Consider the following 10,996-nt stretch of genomic DNA (forward strand, 5'->3'; position numbering starts at 1 on the left):
GCAGCATATCAGCAGGTGAGGAGCGATGCCAGTGGTGGCCCCATAGAGGGGGTCAGGGCTGCATGGCTGTAAACAACAGCGGAGAAGGGCAGAGAGGGTAGGAAGAGGAAGGGCAGCATCTTCCCTTCTGCTGCACATTTCACACAAATCCGGTACAAATCTAGCCGGGGTTGGGGGAAGGCCTTTCCTAAATGGTGCCCCCGGGGTAACAATCTTTTGCTGCTGCAAAGATATGCAAAGCAGCTGTGAGCTCGATTGCTTCTCCCTCTCCATGGGAGGACACCATGTGGCTGCCTCAGTTACACCCTCACTTGCAAATTTGCTCAGGTTTCTATAAGCCTGGGTCTTCGGGATTTCCAATGCCCTTCGGGCTCTTGCATGGGAGCCTGCTGCACAGGGCAAGGTCTGGACACTCAGCCACTCCTCTGACAACAACACAAACCAAACGGCTTTGTCAAAGGACCAAGGAAAAGGTCACGATTTATCCATGTGAGCTCACTGAAATGTATAAATATGTATGTCCCCAGGTCTAGGAACACCCCTGGGTGGATTTTACATATGGCAGTGACCATTTCTTTTATTTATATGTAGTTAAAATAACAGAAGGAAGAGATTTTTATGGAAAAGAAATAGCAAAACAGCCCCTGTGTGGAATCAAAATACTCACAAGCATGTTTGCAATACACCACAACCAGCAGCTACTTTTATTAAAAGGAGAAGAACAAGCTATTGGGGGAATGGGGGGACACAAGGGCTCCCTTGTGGATTTTTTCCAGTTTGCGAGATTCTTTGCAGCCCAGATGAAAAGCATCCAAGGATTTTAGAAGCAAGACGTCGTCTGCCAGATTCCGAGAGATCTCTGCTGCCATCACTCACACTCTTAACTGCAAAAAGGGGAAGAAACTCTCACATTCTATGTTTATAGCCATTAAAACAAGGACAATGTAACGTTACATTTCAAATTCAAGGTAGAGCAGGAACTTCCCCATCATTTAATAGTGTGTGGAGATGTAACTCCAACAGACCTTGCTTAACATCAGTCGGGATTGAACCTGGAGCCTCTGGAGTTTAATGCATGAGCTTCTACAATATGAGCTAAAAGCCAACTTCCTCTTACTTAAGGTTGTAGAACAGATTCAGTCTATCTATTATATTTAAATGTGTGTACAGGCTGGCTTCAGAAGTAAATATGCTGGACTTCTGAACATGGCTCTCCCCTCCCTCTGTCCCTAACTCTCTAGTAAAGGAGTCACATTCTCATTTCCTTACAAAACTCCTTCCTATTAACATTCTACACAGTTTAAGTGACAACCAAAAAAAATAAATGAATAAAGTCGCTGAGTGATTAAAAAAAGAACATCGGCAAATTACCGGTAAGTATAAAAACGGCTAAAAATATGATGTACAATATCATAGAAATGTTCATCAAACTTTTAAAAAAAGTTGAAATTTGAAATTCCATTGAGGGAATTAATCAAAATTGTGAATTTTAAAAATATTGACAATCTCTATGATATATAGAAAAATAAAACCAAAAATATGTAAGATGTAGAATAATGTGACTCACGTCCGTGTTTAGTTTTCCTTTCAAACACACATTTATTCATAGCTAAAACTAAAACAATAAATATTTAATTAGAGGATAAATAAGTTATTCTTAAAGAATGCCTGGACTATTCTGTCTTCCAGCTCACATAAGCCTAATAGCTTGACCCTTCAGATGGTACTTCCCTATCTGATGATAATTTCTGTACATATTCAGGTTTCAGAGTAGCAGCCGTGTCAGTCTGTATCCGCAAAAAGAACAGGAGTACTTGTGGCACCTTAGAGACTAACACATTTATTTCAGCATAAGCTTTAGTGGGCTACAGCTCACTTCTTCAGATGCATAGAATGGAACACACAGACAGAAGATATTTATACATACAGAGAACATGAAAAGGTGGATTCGATTATCACTTCAAAGGGTTTTTTTCTCCCTACTGCTGATAGCTCATCTTAACTGATTGGCCTCTTACAGTTGGTATGGGTACTTCCACCTTTTCATGTTCTCTGTATGTATAAATATCTTCTGTCTGTGTGTTCCATTCTATGCATCGGAAGAAGTGAGCTGTACCCCACGTAAGCTTATGCTGAAATAAATCTGTTAGTCTCTAAGGTACCACAAGTACTCCTGTTCTTTTTGTACATATTCAGTGAAGCAGCCATGTGTGTAGCAGTGCAGTTGTTAGCACAGAGCTCCTATCTTCACTTCTCCTGCCTCAAAATTGCCTCTATGGTAATTTAGGCTTGGTCTACACTAGGACATTTGGTTGGTGTAACTATGTAGCTCAGGAGTATGGAAAATACACACCCCTGAGTGACACAATGAAACCGACCTAACGCCTGGTGAAGACAGCGCTAGGTTGATGGGTGCATTCTCCATTGACGCACATACCACCTCTCGGGGAGCTGCAGCGCCTACAGAGATGGGAGAACCCCTCCCGTCGGGGCAGGTAACGTCTTCACTGAAGCGCTTTGGCTTAGCTGCAGCGGTGTTGCTGTGCCACTGTAGCCGTTTATGTGTAGAGAAGAAGCCCAAACTGTCTGGGAAAACCTCTCACCCCTCCCAACTTCCTCTCTCAGTCCTGTCCCTGTTGCGACATTATTTTGAGCATGCTGGGCACCTTGTACAAGACTAAGGGGAGATCCAGCAGTTAACAATAAGAACACACATAGAATTGGCTACAGACAAGCAATGAGACCAAGTTAACTTTAGGAAACATGTTTAAACCAGTAAAAAGAAATTCTGAGCAATGCTAGCACTGAAGTCACTAAGGTTTGTAATTGATCTGGAATTCTAAAAAGGAGAAATGCAAAGGCACCGAGTATGTACTGAGCTACCATAAAGACTGAAAGTAGCATCAATCCTTAAAGGGACTAGTGCTTCTTGAATTGTATTGCAGAGTGAGCACATCTGATAATATACATGCGTGACCCACTGGTCAGTGTGTGTTATGAATTACCCTCGGTGGATGGCTGTGCGTCGGTTACAGGCTCCATCTAGAGACTGGAGCTTTTGTACAACCTAAAGGCACTTGAGCATTTAGCTCTGGAGGGTTCTGGTTCAAATCACAGAGTACTGGTCCCAGAAGGCATGACAGCCTTCACACGTGTGCTCAAAAATGCCTCTTTCCCACGTAACCCACAGGAGCAATTTTATCCTGAACACGGCTCCTCATGTTTGCAGCATCTGGACCCAGATGTTCTTTAACACAGGTCCAAGAATGCTGCAAAGCACCTGGTTGTCTGAAATCCTCAAATGTTCATCACTGTGTTCATCTCCAGCTTTTCACACTGTGTCATTCTGGATGGACTGTGCAGTGAGGTCCAGGTAACAACTTGAGTTTAATTGTTCTTCCATTTTTGAGTGGAATGATTTAAAAATACCTTTTTTTCTATGGGAAAATCATGATTATATCCATACTGTGTGGGTGCAGCTTACCTTCTCATCATCAGAATTCGCCAGTGTCTCAGTTTCTCCAGTTGGGTTGCTGGTTTAGCGCGCCTCCCTCCCCCTCCCCCTCCCTCACCTCCACTACCCACACTGAACCAAAATCTCCCTGACCTGGGGCAAAATAACATTAAAAATAAAAACACAAAACCCTCTGGGCTAGAGATGCTTCCTTGGGGGCTGAGTGACCATTTCTTCCCCTCGGCTGCTTCCACGTTGTGCTCCTAAATTCTCCTCTGCTCAGCTCGTCTCTAAGCTTATCTCAGTTTGCTTTTACAGGCTTCATTTTTAAGCCATTTCTTTTTGTCAACTCAGCCTCCCTGCTCTCTTTCTTGTCAGAGGGACTCACAACAGGTCCTACCAACTCCTCTCAGTCCGAGGACAGGAGGCCTTTCAAACTAAGAAATGATATCCACAAATGAGACCTTCCCAGAAACGGACAAGTATGTAAGAAGAAGGCATTATAATGGAATGAGATTGGCAGCTTTCATTATGCTGAATGTTACCAAGAAAATTCCATGCTTCAATGTGTCCTCGGGTAGTTATTGAAATTAGGATCCTTCTGTCAGTGACTGGAAGGGTGACATAACATTTTTGAAAGGCTTAAAAGTATAAGTGTCAATCAGAAGCCGTGTTGCTAGTTATTCTAATTTTTCTGTGACAGATTTGATCATTTTATACTGGGATACGACACACACACCCTTAAACATAGCTCCCTACTTGTCCATCTTTCTTTTGGGTAAATTAAGTATTACTGTTGTAAAGAGCAGCCATTTTGATCTCACAAGTGCTGCACAATGATACAAAGGAGACGCATCCCCCATACTCTCTCCTGGGAGAGTCCTTCCCCGTTGTTTTCCATATTCCTAAATGAAACAATGATGTAAACGGACGCCAGACTGGCCACAGACATTGTCTGTATGATGCCATGTTGGCAAGCCAGAGGGGCTTCAAAATGGGTGGTGGAGAGTAACTGCAATACATGAGCAATACATGGCTCACACATAGCACTGAGCACTGTGGAGACTCTGGGCTGCTATGGGTTGTGGACAGACCATAGGCAGCCTGAATAAAGCAGCTATACGATTACTCTCACTCTAACATGGAAACTCCAGATAGTCCAGAATTAGGCAGCACAGAAGTTTCCTTTGTCCCATGTCAGGGTTGTGCCATGTGCTCTGAGCCTCCAAGGTCATTAAACAGCAGCTATAGAAATTAGAGACACAAATATTCTGTTTACACAGTAATGTCTCCCTTGTGGCATCCTGAACTTACCTATGTCCTACAGCAACTCTGCCCAAAATAACAACTTCCGATTTTTCTGAAAACAGGGTAACATGTAAAGCGGCAGTTGCCCCCAGCATAAAAACAAGCAACGGAGTTATGGATGTACTGGGTGATTCCTGCACAAAGAAAAAGTGTCTTCATTTTCATTCACATATAAGTGTAAACAAGGGCTGTGATTACAGCATGATGGGCATTTCCCATTAGTTGAAATTGCAATTCACTGAGACAAGGCCAAGTCAACCCAATTATCTTCCTGTGCCTGTGCTCAGCCAAAGGCTGCTCCTAAGAAATCAGCAGAGTGAGTTAGTTCAGTAGATCTGCCGGCTTCCTGGCTGCAGGCTTCCGAACTGTAGCACTGAGCATGGGAGTCCTTCCCATCCCCACACCTGTACAGGATGGAAAGCAGGCAGCTGTCTGCATCACCAACTCCTAAGAGTGGGGCAGTGGTTTTGCTGCCGTGGTTTTGACTCTTTCTGATTCCAAACACTGATGTACTAGGCAGTATCTAAATGCTGATTGGCTGAGCAGGGTTAAACCAGCTCAGCACTGGGTTGGGTGGCTGGTACTTTTGGAAAGAGAAGGGTTTAAACAAGTCCCTGCAGTCAGAACGCCTGATTGTCAGTGACACTCGGCACAGACATTCTTGTGAAGACTCAGCACTTGGCAATGCTGACTCAATGACCAATTGCCAGTCTTAAACATTCCAGACAGGCTGGTCCTTCTGATCATGTGGCCAAAATGTCCTTTAGGATATTAATATTAGACTATTTTAAACTAGATTTTAGCTGTGCTTTCCTTAAAGTATCCACTGTGACATTCCCCAGGGTACAATCTGGACCACTGAACAGCCGTATTCCCTCAGGTCTCCAACCTGCAGTGCCTCCTACACTGCTCCGCTGTCAAAGCAACCACTTCCGGTCCTGCTCATGCACAGCCCCTAGCATGGAAAGTCACTCCCAGCTGAATTAGAGGAAAACTTCCAGCAAGACACTCCTGAATTATCCTGCAGAGCAACACCAGCCAATTCCCAGTGCCAGCCTCGTCCCCCAGAAATGTGCATCTTGTATTGTTCAGTACCCTCCTGGGCAATACAAGCTCATAGAAAGTCTGTCATTTCATCTGAGGAAAAGGATATGCACAGAGCCTTTTATCTCAAGGGAAGGTTCCCAAACACTTCAATCCAAACACTTGAATCCCCTAGAACAAAGGGTATTTTCATTGGTTTAGGCCAGAGGAAGAGGACACAAGCTGAAAATGTCCAGTCTTTTTAATCTCCCCTCATATGGAAGCTGTTCCATACCCCGAATCATTTTAGTTGCCATTGTCTGTAACTTTTCCAATACTAATATGTCTTTTTTGAGATGGGGCAAGCACATCTGCACACAACATTCAGCATCTGCACACAACATTTAATTACCATGGATTTATAAAAAGGCATCATGATATTTCCGGTCTTATTATCTATCCCTTTCCTAATGGTTCCTGACATTCTTAGTATTTTCTGTTAGTGACGCTGTGCGTTGAACAGATGTTTTCAGGGAACTCTCCACAATTATTCCAAGATCTCTTTTTTGAGTGGTAACAGCTAATTTAGACCCAATCTTTTTAAACACATAGTTGGGATTATGTTTTCCAAAGTGCATTACTTTGCATTTATCAACATTGACTTTCGTCTGCCATTTTGTTGCCCAGTCACCCAGATTTATGAGATTCCTTTGTAACTCTTCACACTCTGCCTTCGACTTTGAGTAATTTTGTATCATCTACTGTTTCCCCCTTTTCCTGATCACTTATGAATATTTTGAACAGTACTGGTCCCAGTACAGTCCCATGGGGGACACCACTATTTACCTCTCTCCATTCTGAAAACTGACCATTTATTCCTACCCTTTGTTTCCTATCTTTTAGCCAGTTACCAATCCATGAGAGCACAATCCCCCTTATCCCAGGAATGCTTATTTTGCTTCAGAGCCTTTGGTGAGGGACCTTGTCAAAGGCTTTCTGAAAGTCTAATTACACTATATCCACTGGATTACCCTTGTCCATGTTTGTTTACCCCCTCAAAGAATTCTAGTAGATTGGTGAGTCATGATTTCCCTTTCGAAAAACCATGTTGGCTCTTCCCCAGGTCATCGTATTCATCTATGTGTCTGATAATTCCGTTTTTTACTATCGTTTCAACCAGTTTGCCTGGTACTGAAGGACCTTTGTGATCATCTATTCTGAAGGGACTACCCCAAAATATTTCTTAGAGGCTATCTTCTAGGAAAACCCTCCCCCAATATTTCTTGATTTAAAAACTTTCCAGGATGGAGAATACATTGGTAAATTGTTCCAATTGTTAATTACTTTCACTGTTAACAATTTACATCTCGTTTCCAGACTGAATTTGTTTAGCTTCAACTTCCAAGCACTAGATCACAAAATACCTTTATTTTCTTGATTGAAGAGCGCATTATTAAATAGTTTTCATCATACATGTTCTTAGATATTGTGATCAAGTCACCCCTTAACATTCTCTTTGTTAAGCTAAAGAGATAGACTCAGAAAATTCAATCACTATAAGGCATGTTTTCTAATCCTTTCATCATTCCTGTGGCTTTTCCCTGAACCCTATGCAACTGATCAACATTCTTCCTGAAGTGTGGACACCAGAACTGGAAACAGTACTCAAGATGTGGTCACATCTGGAGGTGCGAAATAGAGAGGTAAAATAATCTCTCTAATCCTACTCAAGATTTCCCTCTTTCTGCATCCAAGTTATGTATTAACCCTTTTAGAAACTTTCAGCTGATTACCAATCCACAACCCCCAAATCTTTTTTCAGTGTCACTGCTTCCCAGGATGGAGTCCCTCATCCTATAACTGTGGCCAACCTTCTTTGTTCCTAGATTCATACATTTAGATTGTTAACTTGTTCCCAGTTTACCAAGTGATCCAAATCCCTCTCTATGAGTGCCCTGTCCCTTAATTTTTGTCACCTGCTAACTTTATAGGTGATGATTGTATGGTTTTTTTTTTCAGGTCTTTTATAAAAAGTTTAACTAGTGTCGTAGGACTCCACTAGGTAGAACGTTGTTGATAGTATTATAGGTCATAGGTCAGCCAATCTGACTGGATCTTAATAGGAATATTAAAGACACCTTTCTTACCGCAGGACTATTCTCCAGTGAAATGTGAAGTATCTGCTTAAAACCATGCAACTCTTTTGAAAAAAAAGCTGAAAAGCTGAAAAAATTATGATACACAATTTTTAGAAATCTTAATATAGACTCACCATTGTCCTTCTATATTCTCCCTTCATTTCATTAAGGTCTTACCTGGAGAGCTTTGCAGCACTAGGAAAAAGACAGCAAAGAGCAGGTAGAGAATCTTCATGGCTGAAGTTTGACTGGGAGCTCAATGTTGCTGGAGAGAAGACACTTCAAGATAGAGAGGAGATGGAGAGTCTCTATTTATGGGCGCCGGGGATTGTGAAATACTGATCTGTTGAAATCTTTTTTGAAGCATGTCACATTTACTAAATTTGTGCTGCAATCTGTTTATAATTATCATCATAATTATAATTTATACAAGTATCAGAGGGGTAGCCGTGTTAGTCTGGATCTGTAAAAAGCAACAGAGAGTCCTGTGGCACCTTTAAGACTAACAGATGTATTGGAGCATCCGACGAAGTGGGCATTCACCCACGAAAGCTTATGCTCCAATACATCTGTTAGTCTTAAAGGTGCCACAGGACTCTCTGTTATAATTTATACAGCGTCATAAACATTCTGGAGAATTTCAGGGAAACACAATAGTCAAGTTCCTGCCTTGTGGAAGTTACAATATGAGTATTTACAACTAGCAAATATCTACTGCCTGATCGAAAGCTCTCTGAAAAAATGGAAAGCCTCCCATTAAATTGAAATGAGGGTCCTTTCGCAGAGAAGAATTTCAGAACACAACTATACCTTGGAAGCATTTATAGTAGGGCATGTGCATATTGTTTTGTACAATATTTAATCAATATTTTACTTGTATTTAAGGAAATTTACAAAGGGGCACTGTATGTTTCTCTGCCGAGGCGGGACACAAGGAGCGGGCACGTCACCCTGACGGCCACCTCAGACCTATTATTTCCCTTCTATGTTCTTTCCATTCACACAGAGAAGTTAGATAAAAACAGATAGAGCCACTATTGATAATTGCTTTATTTTCTCCTGTATGATTTATAAATATACTGTGGTTAAGGGTATGAACTGTATGCTACTATTTGAGTTTTAAAGATTGTATTTGATTCTATTGATCTAGACAATCTTTGGGCAAAATTAAGAAGGATGGGTATCGATCTAAGACATTTTGGAGGCTCTCTAGAGTGCTGTATGTCGGGTAAAGGCAATGGAGAATGTTTTCCCAGTGGCTTGGGGAGAACACCAGGGATGCCTTCTAGCACCTCTTGTTATTAATTTATATATTAATGATACAGTGGATGTTATAAAGGAAAATTAATTTTCTCCACCACACATTAAAGGTAGACTTATCTCGCTGTTACTATATGCTGATGACATGGTTGTTTTATCGCAAACCCCATGAGGAATCTTCTGGCTGTTATCTCAATTTTCCTCTTATTTTAACTTCCAAGACCTGGTTCTCATTTATAATGAGACCAAGTCACGATTTCTGGGAAGAAGCATCCGCAAATTGAGTGGAAGATAGGAGGCCACCCTGTAGAACAAGTCTCTGCTTTGACTTATTTGGGGTTAAAGTTTCATGATTCAGGCAGCTGGTCCCCTTATCATAAAGACTTAAAACAAAAGGCTCTTAGCTCTGTTCAAGGGGTGCTGTGTTTTACCTGATCATATGCTGGGAGCAGAGTTGCCCCAGTGCTAAGAATTTTTAATAATAAAATAATATTGCAGATGCTCTATGAGCATGTCTACATCGTAAAAAAGGTAAAACTGGGGCTGTCCCATGCCTGCTGACTCAGGCTCGTGGGGCTGTGGTGGTTTCATTGCTGTGTAGACTTCTGGATCTGGCTGCAGCCCAAGCTTTGGAACCGTCCCACCTCACAGAGTCTTAGAGCCCAGTCTGTAGCCCCAGTGCAGACATCGACGCAGCAGTGAAACAGCCCCACAGCCTGAGGCCAGCCACGGGTGTCTAGTTGCTGTGTGGACATTCCCTCTGAGGTCACATTTGGATTAGGGGATCAAATTTCAGCCTTAGAGGTCAGCTATACTGCTGTAGCTCTTGTAGTGTAGACATACCCTAAGTGTCTAGCCCTTAATACTCACAGCTCTGCTTCACTTGGTGAAAAACTAACCGTTATCAGGGGTACAGTTGTTCTACCTCATTGATCCTACTTGGCCTCCAAGTGAGCACTGACTCCATTACAGAAGTTTGGAAATTTCCTTCAGTTTCTCTGGCTGCAGCTGTAGCCCCGTCACTTCTCATTCTCCTTATCAGTGATTATTGATATAGTATTCCACATGATTTGTTTGTAATAAGAAAGCTGATAAGTCCTATTGATATGTTGTGAAACCAATGGAAAGTGAAAACCTGTAAAGTGAAGCCCATTGAAATCTCTTAAGTGCTATTTGGCCATTTCGCCTGATGAACCCTTCGACAGGCATTTCTGAAGAGATCTCATGACATAGGTAGCCATCCTTCTTAGTAGCAGATGAAGTGTAGAGAATAACCAGTAAAGGGTACAGAGAGGAGAGCTGTTTTCTTTTTCTGTGCCATTAATGTTACCAGTATTATTAGTGAGTGAAATGACTTTATGTTGCAGTATGATGAGCTATTATCTATATCTATATATCTATCTATATATCTATAGATATAAAGATAGATAGATAGATATAGATAGATTTCTCTTTAAAATTCACCAGTCCCTACCAGACCCCACGAGACATATACCCCATCAATGATGATTCTTTGTTTACAATTACACTTTGAGACCTATCAATTAATCAGTGTTTAATCCATTTAATGTTTGCCATGTTAGTTTTATATATATATTTTTAATCCAAATGTCATGTGGTACCAAGTTAACAATAAGTCTATTGTATCAACAATATTATCTTCATGACCCATACTGGTATTCTCATAAAAATATATATTAAGTTAGTTTGACAGGATTCTTTTCCATAAACCCATGCTGATTGGCATTAATTCTGTTACCTGCCTTTAATTCTGTATTAATCCTGTCTATATCAACTATTCCATTATCTTTCT

At 41.4% G+C, this 10,996-nt stretch overlaps 1 long non-coding RNA gene across 1 annotated transcript; it reads right to left on the reverse strand.

Moving 5' to 3' along the window:
- Positions 1–691: 691 nt before the first annotated feature.
- Positions 692–8,227, reverse strand: LOC135982003 (uncharacterized). Its single transcript, XR_010599202.1, has 3 exons — positions 8,101–8,227; positions 4,769–4,896; positions 692–884 (listed from the first exon to the last, which is right to left on the reverse strand). It is a non-coding gene; the product is annotated as an uncharacterized LOC135982003 (long non-coding RNA).
- Between the last annotated feature and the right edge of the window lie 2,769 nt (positions 8,228–10,996).

Source organism: Chrysemys picta, chromosome 3, assembly GCF_011386835.1.
Source record: "Chrysemys picta bellii isolate R12L10 chromosome 3, ASM1138683v2, whole genome shotgun sequence".
Taxonomy (NCBI): Eukaryota; Metazoa; Chordata; order Testudines; family Emydidae; genus Chrysemys; species Chrysemys picta.